At 44.7% G+C, this 12,234-nt stretch overlaps 1 protein-coding gene across 1 annotated transcript in view; it reads right to left on the bottom strand.

Annotated features, from left to right (window-relative positions):
- Positions 1-12,234, bottom strand: part of adgrb3 (adhesion G protein-coupled receptor B3) — a gene marked incomplete in the record, with an annotated part of 281,919 nt that overhangs the window by 46,406 nt on the left and 223,279 nt on the right.

Genomic DNA, 12,234 nt, shown 5'->3' with positions numbered 1-12,234 from the left:
CCATAAGGAAAAATGCTATTTTAGGCTTAGGAGTTAGGTTTAGGGTTCGAATGAAGGTTAGGGTTAGAATGAAGGTTAGGGTTAGAATGAAGGTTAGGGTTAGGGAAAGGGTGATATCTAGTCAGTTGTTCAACTGAATGTATTCAACTGAAATGTGTCCTCAATCAGAGAGGTGCGGGGGGCTGCCATAATCGACATCCACGTCTTCGGCGGCCGGGGAACAGTAGGTTAACTGCCTTGCTCAGGGGTAGAATGACAGATTTTTACCTTGTCAGCTCAGGGACAAGGTAAAATTATTAGGGGTTAGAGTTAGGTTGAGGTTAAGGGTTAGGGGTAGGAGTTAGGGTTACAGTACGTATAGTTTTAGGGTTAGGGGTTTGGAGTCAAGGTTAGGCTTTGGGTTAAGGTTAGAGTTAGGGTTAGATTTAGGGTTAGGGGTTAGGGAAAATATGATTTTGGATGGGAATCAATTATTTGGTCCCCAAAAGGACAGCAATACAAAACTGTGTGTGTGTGTGTTTGTGCGTGCGTGCGCGCGAGCGAGTGTGTGTGTGTGTGTGTGTGCGTGCGTGTGTGTGTGCGTGTGTGTGTATGCGAGTGTGTGTGTGTGTGTGTGCGTGCGTGTGTGTGTGCGTGTGTGTGTGCATGTGTGTATGCGAGTGTGTGTGTGTGTAAGCGTGCGTGTGTGTGTGAGTGTGTGTGTGTGCGCGTGTGTGTATGCGAGTGTGTGTGTGTGTAAGCGTGCGTGTGTGTGTGAGTGTGTGTGTGTAAGCGTGTGTGTGTATGCGAGTGTGTGTGTGTGTGTGTGCGTGCATGTGTGTGTGCATGTGTGTATGCGAGTGTGTGTGTGTGTGCGCGCTTGTCCATCACTATTCTTCCTCTAAGCAGATAAAGCAACAGCCTGAATTTGGGCGTGAATTCATGAAAAAGAGGATTAGTGAATTAAGAAGTAGCCTTAATAAGCTCTGTGAAAGGGAAGTAACATGTACAGTGGGTAGTGAGAGGATTAAGCTGATGTCAATTCAGACACTCTCTGGTTTCTGTAGTTCAGGTTTTTGAGCTGTGGTAATCTGAGTGTTATTACGCAAAGAAGGGGAAACAGTTGAGCACATGTCAGCTCCTTCCAAATCCAAGACTTCCACACTGTTCTGTACTGTAGAGTGATTAGATTAACATTCAACACATCCATCCTCTTCAATTAGAAAAGCTACTTCATTGGACAAACAACCAAAACTGCAGCCCAGTCACATAGTTTGCTATTAAGCTGAGGGATGGGGCTGGAGATGCTTTCATTGAAATGACCAATGAACAGCAGTATATATTGAAGATTACACCTTTTATGTTGATGGAAGCCACTGGAGATACTGACTAACCCATGTTCAGGCCATGTGAGAAAATGAAATGATGTTTACCCATGGCCAGGAGGGATTTTAATCACGCCTTTGTGGATGCGGCTGGCAAATGTTTTCCCTGAATTCATGCATGAATGCACATAGTCCTCTTCTGAACTCTTATACAACTGCCTGCTTTAGAAAGAGATGGCACACCAACATTATGTCATGTGATCTCCCTATACCTCTCAGTTTGCAACACTATCATTTAAAATAGAGTCATGTTTTCTCAGTTCGAGGAGATGAGCAGGAAGACATGAATGAGGGTATGGAACCCATTCATCTTTGTATTTATCTGGGTTTCCTATGCTCCTTGTCATTTCACCTCATTTATTGGACTATATGAAGGGCTCCCTCAAAAAATAGACCTTGGTTTCAATGGGGTTCCCCCTGCCTAAATAAAGGTTAAATAAAATATGTGAATAACCCCATTTGTTTGGTGTGAGCTCATCATATCAGAAGTATTTAGAAAACAAATCTAAACAGAAAGACATTACTTTATTCAAAGTAATTAATAAGAGATTGCTGTATTCTGATTTCCCCCCAGGAATCCTCCCTGAGACATCATCTGAGGTAGAGTAGGACTTCACATCTGATCTCTGTACCTATCAGAGTGTGGTAGAGTAGGACTTCACATCTGGTCTCTGTACCTATCAGAGTGAGGTAGAGTAGGACTTCACATCTGATCTCTGTACCTATCAGAGTGAGGTAGAGTAGGACTTCACATCTGATCTCTGTACCTATCAGAGTGTGGTAGAGTAGGACTTCACATCTGATCTCTGTACCTATCAGAGTGTGGTAGAGTAGGACTTCACATCTGATCTCTGTACCTATCAGAGTGTGGTAGAGTAGGACTTCACATCTGATCTCTGTACCTATCAGAGTGTGGTAGAGTAGGACTTCACATCTGATCTCTACCTATCAGAGTGAGGTAGAGTAGGACTTCACATCTGATCTCTGTACCTATCAGAGTGTGGTAGAGTAGGACTTCACATCTGATCTCTGTACCTATCAGAGTGTGGTAGAGTAGGACTTCACATCTGATCTCTGTACCTATCAGAGTGTGGTAGAGTAGGACTTCACATCTGATCTCTGTACCTATCAGAGTGTGGTAGAGTAGGACTTCACATCTGATCTCTGTACCTATCAGAGTGTGGTAGAGTAGGACTTCACATCTGATCTCTGTACCTATCAGAGTGTGGTAGAGTAGGACTTCACATCTGATCTCTGTACCTATCAGAGTGTAGTAGAGTAGGACTTCACATCTGATCTCTACCTATCAGAGTGAGGTAGAGTAGGACTTCACATCTGATCTCTGTACCTATCAGAGTGTGGTAGAGTAGGACTTCACATCTGATCTCTGTACCTATCAGAGTGTGGTAGAGTAGGACTTCACATCTGATCTCTGTACCTATCAGAGTGTGGTAGAGTAGGACTTCACATCTGATCTCTACCTATCAGAGTGAGGTAGAGTAGGACTTCACATCTGATCTCTGTACCTATCAGAGTGTGGTAGAGTAGGACTTCACATCTGATCTCTGTACCTATCAGAGTGTGGTAGAGTAGGACTTCACATCTGATCTCTGTACCTATCAGAGTGTGGTAGAGTAGGACTTCACATCTGATCTCTGTACCTATCAGAGTGTGGTAGAGTAGGACTTCACATCTGATCTCTGTACCTATCAGAGTGTGGTAGAGTAGGACTTCACATCTGATCTCTGTACCTATCAGAGTGTGGTAGAGTAGGACTTCACATCTGATCTCTGTACCTATCAGAGTGTAGTAGAGTAGGACTTCACATCTGATCTCTACCTATCAGAGTGAGGTAGAGTAGAACTTCACATCTGATCTCTGTACCTATCAGAGTGTGGTAGAGTAGGACTTCACATCTGATCTCTGTACCTATCAGAGTGTAGTAGAGTAGGACTTCACATCTGATCTCTGTACCTATCAGAGTGTGGTAGAGTAGGACTTCACATCTGATCTCTGTACCTATCAGAGTGTGGTAGAGTAGGACTTCACATCTGATCTCTCTACCTATCAGAGTGTAGTAGAGTAGGACTTCACATCTGATCTCTGTACCTATCAGAGTGTGGTAGAGTAGGACTTCACATCTGATCTCTACCTATCAGAGTGAGGTAGAGTAGAACTTCACATCTGATCTCTGTACCTATCAGAGTGTGGTAGAGTAGGACTTCACATCTGATCTCTGTACCTATCAGAGTGTAGTAGAGTAGGACTTCACATCTGATCTCTGTACCTATCAGAGTGTGGTAGAGTAGGACTTCACATCTGATCTCTGTACCTATCAGAGTGTGGTAGAGTAGGACTTCACATCTGATCTCTCTACCTATCAGAGTGTAGTAGAGTAGGACTTCACATCTGATCTCTGTACCTATCAGAGTGTGGTAGAGTAGGACTTCACATCTGATCTCTGTACCTATCAGAGTGTGGTAGAGTAGGACTTCACATCTGATCTCTGTACCTATCAGAGTGAGGTAGAGTAGGACTTCACATCTGATCTCTGTACCTATCAGAGTGAGGTAGAGTAGGACTTCACATCTGATCTCTGTACCTATCAGAGTGAGGTAGAGTAGGACTTCACATCTGATCTCTGTACCTATCAGAGTGTGGTAGAGTAGGACTTCACATCTGATCTCTACCTATCAGAGTGTAGTAGAGTAGGACTTCACATCTGATCTCTACCTATCAGAGTGAGGTAGAGTAGGACTTCACATCTGACCTCTGTACCTATCAGAGTGTAGTAGAGTAGGACTTCACATCTGATCTCTACCTATCAGAGTGTGGTAAAGTAGGACTTCACATCTGATCTCTGTACCTATCAGAGTGAGGTAGAGTAGGGCTTCACATCTGATCTCTGTACCTATCAGAGTGAGGTAGAATAGGACTTCACATCTGATCTCTGTACCTATCAGAGTGTAGTAGAGTAGGACTTCACATCTGATCTCTGTACCTATCAGAGTGTGGTAGAGTAGGACTTCAAATCTGATCTCTGTACCTATCAGAGTGAGGTAGAGTAGGACTTCACATCTGATCTCTGTACCTATCAGAGTGTGGTAGAGTAGGACTTCACATCTGATCTCTGTACCTATCAGAGTGTGGTAGAGTAGGACTTCACATCTGATCTCTGTACCTATCAGAGTGTGGTAGAGTAGGACTTCACATCTGATCTCTGTACCTATCAGAGTGTGGTAGAGTAGGACTTCACATCTGATCTCTACCTATCAGAGTGTGGTAGAGTAGGACTTCACATCTGATCTCTGTACCTATCAGAGTGTGGTAGAATAGGACTTCACATCTGATCTCTGTACCTATCAGAGTGTGGTAGAGTAGGACTTCACATCTGATCTCTGTACCTATCAGAGTGTGGTAGAGTAGGACTTCACATCTGATCTCTGTACCTATCAGAGTGTAGTAGAGTAGGACTTCACATCTGATCTCTGTACCTATCAGAGTGTGGTAGAGTAGGACTTCACATCTGATCTCTGTACCTATCAGAGTGTGGTAGAGTAGGACTTCACATCTGATCTCTCTACCTATCAGAGTGTAGTAGAGTAGGACTTCACATCTGATCTCTGTACCTATCAGAGTGTGGTAGAGTAGGACTTCACATCTGATCTCTACCTATCAGAGTGAGGTAGAGTAGAACTTCACATCTGATCTCTGTACCTATCAGAGTGTGGTAGAGTAGGACTTCACATCTGATCTCTGTACCTATCAGAGTGTAGTAGAGTAGGACTTCACATCTGATCTCTGTACCTATCAGAGTGTGGTAGAGTAGGACTTCACATCTGATCTCTGTACCTATCAGAGTGTGGTAGAGTAGGACTTCACATCTGATCTCTGTACCTATCAGAGTGTAGTAGAGTAGGACTTCACATCTGATCTCTGTACCTATCAGAGTGTGGTAGAGTAGGACTTCACATCTGATCTCTGTACCTATCAGAGTGAGGTAGAGTAGGACTTCACATCTGATCTCTGTACCTATCAGAGTGAGGTAGAGTAGGACTTCACATCTGATCTCTGTACCTATCAGAGTGAGGTAGAGTAGGACTTCACATCTGATCTCTGTACCTATCAGAGTGTGGTAGAGTAGGACTTCACATCTGATCTCTACCTATCAGAGTGTAGTAGAGTAGGACTTCACATCTGATCTCTACCTATCAGAGTGAGGTAGAGTAGGACTTCACATCTGACCTCTGTACCTATCAGAGTGTAGTAGAGTAGGACTTCACATCTGATCTCTACCTATCAGAGTGTGGTAAAGTAGGACTTCACATCTGATCTCTGTACCTATCAGAGTGAGGTAGAGTAGGGCTTCACATCTGATCTCTGTACCTATCAGAGTGAGGTAGAATAGGACTTCACATCTGATCTCTGTACCTATCAGAGTGTAGTAGAGTAGGACTTCACATCTGATCTCTGTACCTATCAGAGTGTGGTAGAGTAGGACTTCACATCTGATCTCTGTACCTATCAGAGTGAGGTAGAGTAGGACTTCACATCTGATCTCTGTACCTATCAGAGTGTGGTAGAGTAGGACTTCACATCTGATCTCTGTACCTATCAGAGTGTGGTAGAGTAGGACTTCACATCTGATCTCTGTACCTATCAGAGTGTGGTAGAGTAGGACTTCACATCTGATCTCTGTACCTATCAGAGTGTGGTAGAGTAGGACTTCACATCTGATCTCTACCTATCAGAGTGTGGTAGAGTAGGACTTCACATCTGATCTCTGTACCTATCAGAGTGTGGTAGAATAGGACTTCACATCTGATCTCTGTACCTATCAGAGTGTGGTAGAGTAGGACTTCACATCTGATCTCTGTACCTATCAGAGTGTAGTAGAGTAGGACTTCACATCTGATCTCTCTACCTATCAGAGTGTGGTAGAGTAGGACTTCACATCTGATCTCTACCTATCAGAGTGAGGTAGAATAGGACTTCACATCTGATCTCTGTACCTATCAGAGTGAGGTAGAGTAGGACTTCACATCTGATCTCTGTACCTATCAGAGTGTAGTAGAGTAGGACTTCACATCTGATCTCTGTACCTATCAGAGTGTGGTAGAGTAGGACTTCACATCTGATCTCTGTACCTATCAGAATGTGGTAGAGTAGGACTTCACATCTGATCTCTGTACCTATCAGAGTGAGGTAGAGTAGGACTTCACATCTGATCTCTGTACCTATCAGAGTGTGGTAGAGTAGGACTTCACATCTGATCTCTGTACCTATCAGAGTGTAGTAGAGTAGGACTTCACATCTGATCTCTGTACCTATCAGAGTGTAGTAGAGTAGGACTTCACATCTGATCTCTGTACCTATCAGAGTGTAGTAGAGTAGCACTTCACATCTGATCTCTACCTATCAGAGTGTGGTAGAGTAGGACTTCACATCTGATCTCTGTACCTATCAGAGTGTGGTAGAGTAGGACTTCACATCTGATCTCTGTACCTATCAGAGTGTGGTAGAGTAGGACTTCACATCTGATCTCTGTACCTATCAGAGTGTAGTAGAGTAGGACTTCACATCTGATCTCTGTACCTATCAGAGTGTGGTAGAGTAGGACTTCACATCTGATCTCTGTATCTATCAGAGTGAGGTAGAGTAGGACTTCACATCTGATCTCTCTACCTATCAGAGTGTGGTAGAGTAGGACTTCACATCTGATCTCTACCTATCAGAGTGTGGTAGAGTAGGACTTCACATCTGATCTCTGTACCTATCAGAGTGAGGTAGAGTAGGACTTCACATCTGATCTCTGTACCTATCAGAGTGTGGTAGAGTAGGACTTCACATCTGATCTCTACCTATCAGAGTGAGGTAGAGTAGGACTTCACATCTGATCTCTGTACCTATCAGAGTGTGGTAGAGTAGGACTTCACATCTGATCTCTGTACCTATCAGAGTGAGGTAGAGTAGGACTTCACATCTGATCTCTGTACCTATCAGAGTGTGGTAGAGTAGGACTTCACATCTGATCTCTGTACCTATTTGAGTGTGGTAGAGTAGGACTTCACATCTGATCTCTGTACCTATCAGAGTGAGGTAGAGTAGGACTTCACATCTGATCTCTACCTATCAGAGTGAGGTAGAGTAGGACTTCACATCTGATCTCTGTACCTATCAGAGTGTGGTAGAGTAGGACTTCACATCTGATCTTTGTACCTATCAGAGTGAGGTAGAGTAGGACTTCACATCTGATCTCTGTACCTATCAGAGTGAGGTAGAGTAGGACTTCACATCTGATCTCTGTACCTATCAGAGTGTGGTGTGTGTGTGTTGCATAATGCTACATTACATAAAGTCTCTTCCTCCTCTTTTCATCTCTTCCTCCTCCTCCTCCTCCTCCTTTTCTCCACGTTTCTTATGATGGTTTCAGTGACAGTATACATGAACCAGACAGCCTGGCAGACAGTTGGTCTAGAGACAGGTGTTGAAGGATAACTATAACACATTCTCTCTCCACACAGCAGACAGTTGGTCTAGAGACAGGTGTTGAAGGAGAACTATAACACATTCTCTCTCCACACAGCAGACAGCAGGTCTAGAGACAGGTGTTGAAGGAGAACTATAACACATTCTCTCTCCACACAGCAGACAGTTGGTCTAGAGACAGATGTTGAAGGAGAACTATAACACATTCTCTCTCCACACAGCAGACAGTAGGTCTAGAGACAGGTGTTGAAGGAGAACTGTAACACATTCTCTCTCCACACAGCAGACAGTTGGTCTAGAGACAGGTGTTGAAGGAGAACTATAACACATTATCTCTCCACACAGCAGACAGTAGGTCTAGAGACAGGTGTTGAAGGAGAACTATAACACATTCTCTCTCCACACAGCAGACAGTTGGTCTAGAGACAGGTGTTGAAGGATAACTATAACACATTCTCTCTCCACACAGCAGACAGTAGGTCTAGAGACAGGTGTTGAAGGATAACTATAACACATTCTCTCTCCACACAGCAGACAGTAGGTCTAGAGACAGGTGTTGAAGGAGAACTATAACACATTCTCTCTCCACACAGCAGACAGTAGGTCTAGAGACAGGTGTTGAAGGAGAAACTATAACACATTCTCTCTCCACACAGCAGACAGTAGGTCTAGAGACAGGTGTTGAAGGAGTACTATAACACATTCTCTCTCCACACAGCAGACAGTAGGTCTAGAGACAGGTGTTGAAGGAGAACTATAACACATTCTCTCTCCACACAGCAGACAGTAGGTCTAGAGACAGGTGTTGAAGGAGAACTATAACACATTCTCTCTCCACACAGCAGACAGTTGGTCTAGAGACAGGTGTTGAAGGAGAACTATAACACATTCTCTCTCCACACAGCAGACAGTAGGTCTAGAGACAGGTGTTGAAGGAGAACTATAACACATTCTCTCTCCACACAGCAGACAGTTGGTCTAGAGACAGGTGTTGAAGGATAACTATAACACATTCTCTCTCCACACAGCAGCAAACCAGCGTAGAGTACCATTACAGTTGAAAGATGTTTTTGTTAAGGAAACACCAAGAGAAACATGATACTGAACCCTTTTGTTAGTCTAAGGCTGCATCCCAGACACTTTATAGTGCAACCTCTTTTGCCCAGAACCCTATGTGCCATTTGGGTGCCATTTTGGACGGGGACCTGTATTTCACGGCTGAGACAACCACCTCCTGTGACGATCGTCAAAAGGAGTAGACCAAGGTGCAGCGTGGTAAGTGCTCATATTTCTTTATTGTAACTCAGAACACTAAATCAAAATAATAAACAATGAAAAACGACCGTCACGTTCTGCAGGCTAACTGAGCTGTACAAAAACAAGATCCACACTGAAGGAGGGGGAAAAAAGGGCTGCCTAAGTATGATTCCCAATCAGAGACAACGATAGACAGCTGCCTCTGATTGGAAACCATACAGGCCAATTAAAGAAAAGGCAACATAGAATATATCACATAGACTGCCCCCCCCACACCCTCACCTAAACAAAATAGAGAAATAAAACATCTCTCTCAGGTCAGGGCGTGACACCTCCAGAGATGATGCCAGAACACCAATCTCCATTTCAAATATTGTTGATATAATTATGTTTTCTTCTGTCCAACATTACCTGGAATGAGGCTGTGTGTCTTATTGACATGCTAATGCTACAGTTGGTGTGTGCACCGGTGTCTGTTTGTGGGTTTGTGAGTGTGTACACTCACTCGCAGGTGCGTGCCAATGTGTGTGTGCATGTTTGTGGTGAACCACGCCTTGTGTGTGTGTGTGTGTGTGGGTGTGTGTGTGTGGTGTGTGTGTGTGGGTGTGGTGTGTGGTGTGTGTGTGTGTGTGTGTGTGTGTGTGCGTGGTGTGTGTGCGTTGTGTGTGTGTGTGTGTGTGTGTGTGTGTGTGTGTGTGTGCGTGCGCAAGAAGAAAAAGGACGCTTCAAAGTACTGTGAAACTCCCAAGACAACTGTGCCATCTGATCTGGTCCTGTACACTACTTTACTGATAGGACACAGCTTGTGTTGTTCTGTGCTGAATCACACACCATTCACACAGCTTGTGTTGTTCTGGCTGAATCACACACCATTCACACAGCTTGTGTTGTTCTGGCTGAATCACACACCATTCACACAGCTTGTGTTGTTCTGGCTGCATCACACACACCATTCACACAGCTTGTGTTGTCTGGCTTGCATCACACACCATTCACACAGCTTGTGTTGTTCTGCTGCATCACACACCATTCACACAGCTTGGGTTGTGTCTTGGCTGCATCACACACCATTCCAACAGCGTGTGTTACTGGCTGCATCACACCCAATTCACACGCGTGTGTTTTCTGGCTGCATCACACACCATTCACACAGCTTGTGTTGTTCTGGCTGAATCACACACCATTCACACAGCTTGTGTTGTTCTGGCTGAATCACACACCATTCACACAGCTTGTGTTGTTCTGGCTGCATCACACGCATGGTGAAACATACAATGTCAATGCTTTGAACGCCCATCTTATTGATGTTGGAAATAGGCTTAGACGCGGACGAGAGCTTTTGAAAATTACACATGCATATTTACATGTTAGAGCTGAGCTGTATGGCTCCTTCACATTGATGGACTACCAAATGGCACCCTATTCCCTACATAGGGCACTACCTTTGACCAGAGCCCATAGGAAAAGTAGAGCACTATGTAGGGAATAGGGTGGCATTTGGGACTCAATATTAAGAAGCCTTACAGCTCAGCTCTAACATGTAAATATGCATATGCTCTTTTCAAAGGTTTGGTGTGCATCTAAGCCCATTTCCAGTTTTAATATGGTGGGCGTTGAAAGCAGTGATGCTGCAGGGTGGTAATATAGCCGCTGTTATTACTAATTGGCACATAGGCCTATGTAAGCCGGGATAAAACATCAAAACAACCTAACAATGTGGAAATGACGTAGGCACTGTAGTTTCAAAGTGACAGATGCCTTAGATCCCGAGGCCAATTACCATAACAATGTCAAACAACATTTAGTTTCTTTTAACTCAATACATGCATTTCAGTTGCAATGGTTCTTTCTGTTATTTTACATTATGCATTGGTCTGACTACTGCATCTGAAATAAAAATGATCATGGTTTGTTTCCTCAATGCACACGTTACCATGACACGCATCCTCTGTTCTGTTATTGTCATGAAATGGTAGAGCTACTGTTCCTTGGATATTCAAGTAAAACCCATCACTGTGAACAAGTGGTGGAACAGCAAATATGACATCGCAGCTCTTGAGTCGTCAAGGACCCGAGAGAGGAGAAGATGGCAGCTGGAGGAAGAGATGTGTCAGACATCCTTGTGACTAGAAGGTGACAAAGTAGTGACAGGTGTCTGATCTGCCTGTGGTGAACAAGGACATCTGGAGGGATGAACAGAGAGTCTGGGGGGATGAACAGAGAGAGGCTGGAGGGATGAACAGAGAGAGACTGGAGGGATGAACTGAGAGTCTGGGGGGATGAACAGAGAGAGACTGGAGGGATGAACAGAGAGAGACTGGAGGGATGAACAGAGAGAGGCTGGAGGGATGAACAGAGAGAGACTGGAGGGATGAACAGAGAGAAGCTGGAGGGATGAACAGAGAGAGACTAGAGGGAGGAACAGAGAGAGACTGGAGGGATGAACAGAGAGAGACTGGAGGGATGAACAGAGAGAGACTGGAGGGATGAACAGAGAGAGACTGGAGGGATGAACAGAGAGAGACTGGAGGGATGAACGAGAGAGGCTGGAGGGATGAACAGAGAGTCTGGGGGATGAACAGAGAGAGACTGGAGGGATGAACAGAGAGAGACTGGAGGGATGAACTGAGAGAGACTGGATGGATGAACAGAGAGAGACTGGAGGGATGAACTGAGAGAGGCTGGAGGGATGAACAGAGAGAGACTGGAGGGATGAACAGAGAGAGACTGGAGGGATGAACTGAGAGAGTCTGGGGGATGAACTGAGAGAGGCTGGAGGGATGAACAGAGAGAGACTGGAGGGATGAACAGAGAGAGCTGGAGGGATGAACAGAGAGAGACTGGAGGGATGAACAGAGAGACTGGAGAAATGAACAGAGAGAGACTGGAGGGATGAACAAGAGAGGCTGGAGGGATGAACAGAGAGTCTGGGGGATGAACAGAGAGAGACTGGAGGGATGAACAGAGAGAGACTGGAGGGATGAACTGAGAGAGTCTGGGGGGATGAACTGAGAGAGACTGGAGGGATGAACAGAGAGAACTGGAGGATGAACAGAGAGAGACTGGAGGGATGAACAGAGAGAGACTAGAGGGATGAACTGAGAAACTGGAGGGATGAACAGAG

Source organism: Salmo trutta, chromosome 18, assembly GCF_901001165.1.
Source record: "Salmo trutta chromosome 18, fSalTru1.1, whole genome shotgun sequence".
Lineage (NCBI taxonomy): Eukaryota > Metazoa > Chordata > Actinopteri > Salmoniformes > Salmonidae > Salmo > Salmo trutta.
This window is presented reverse-complemented; position numbering and strand designations above follow the sequence as displayed.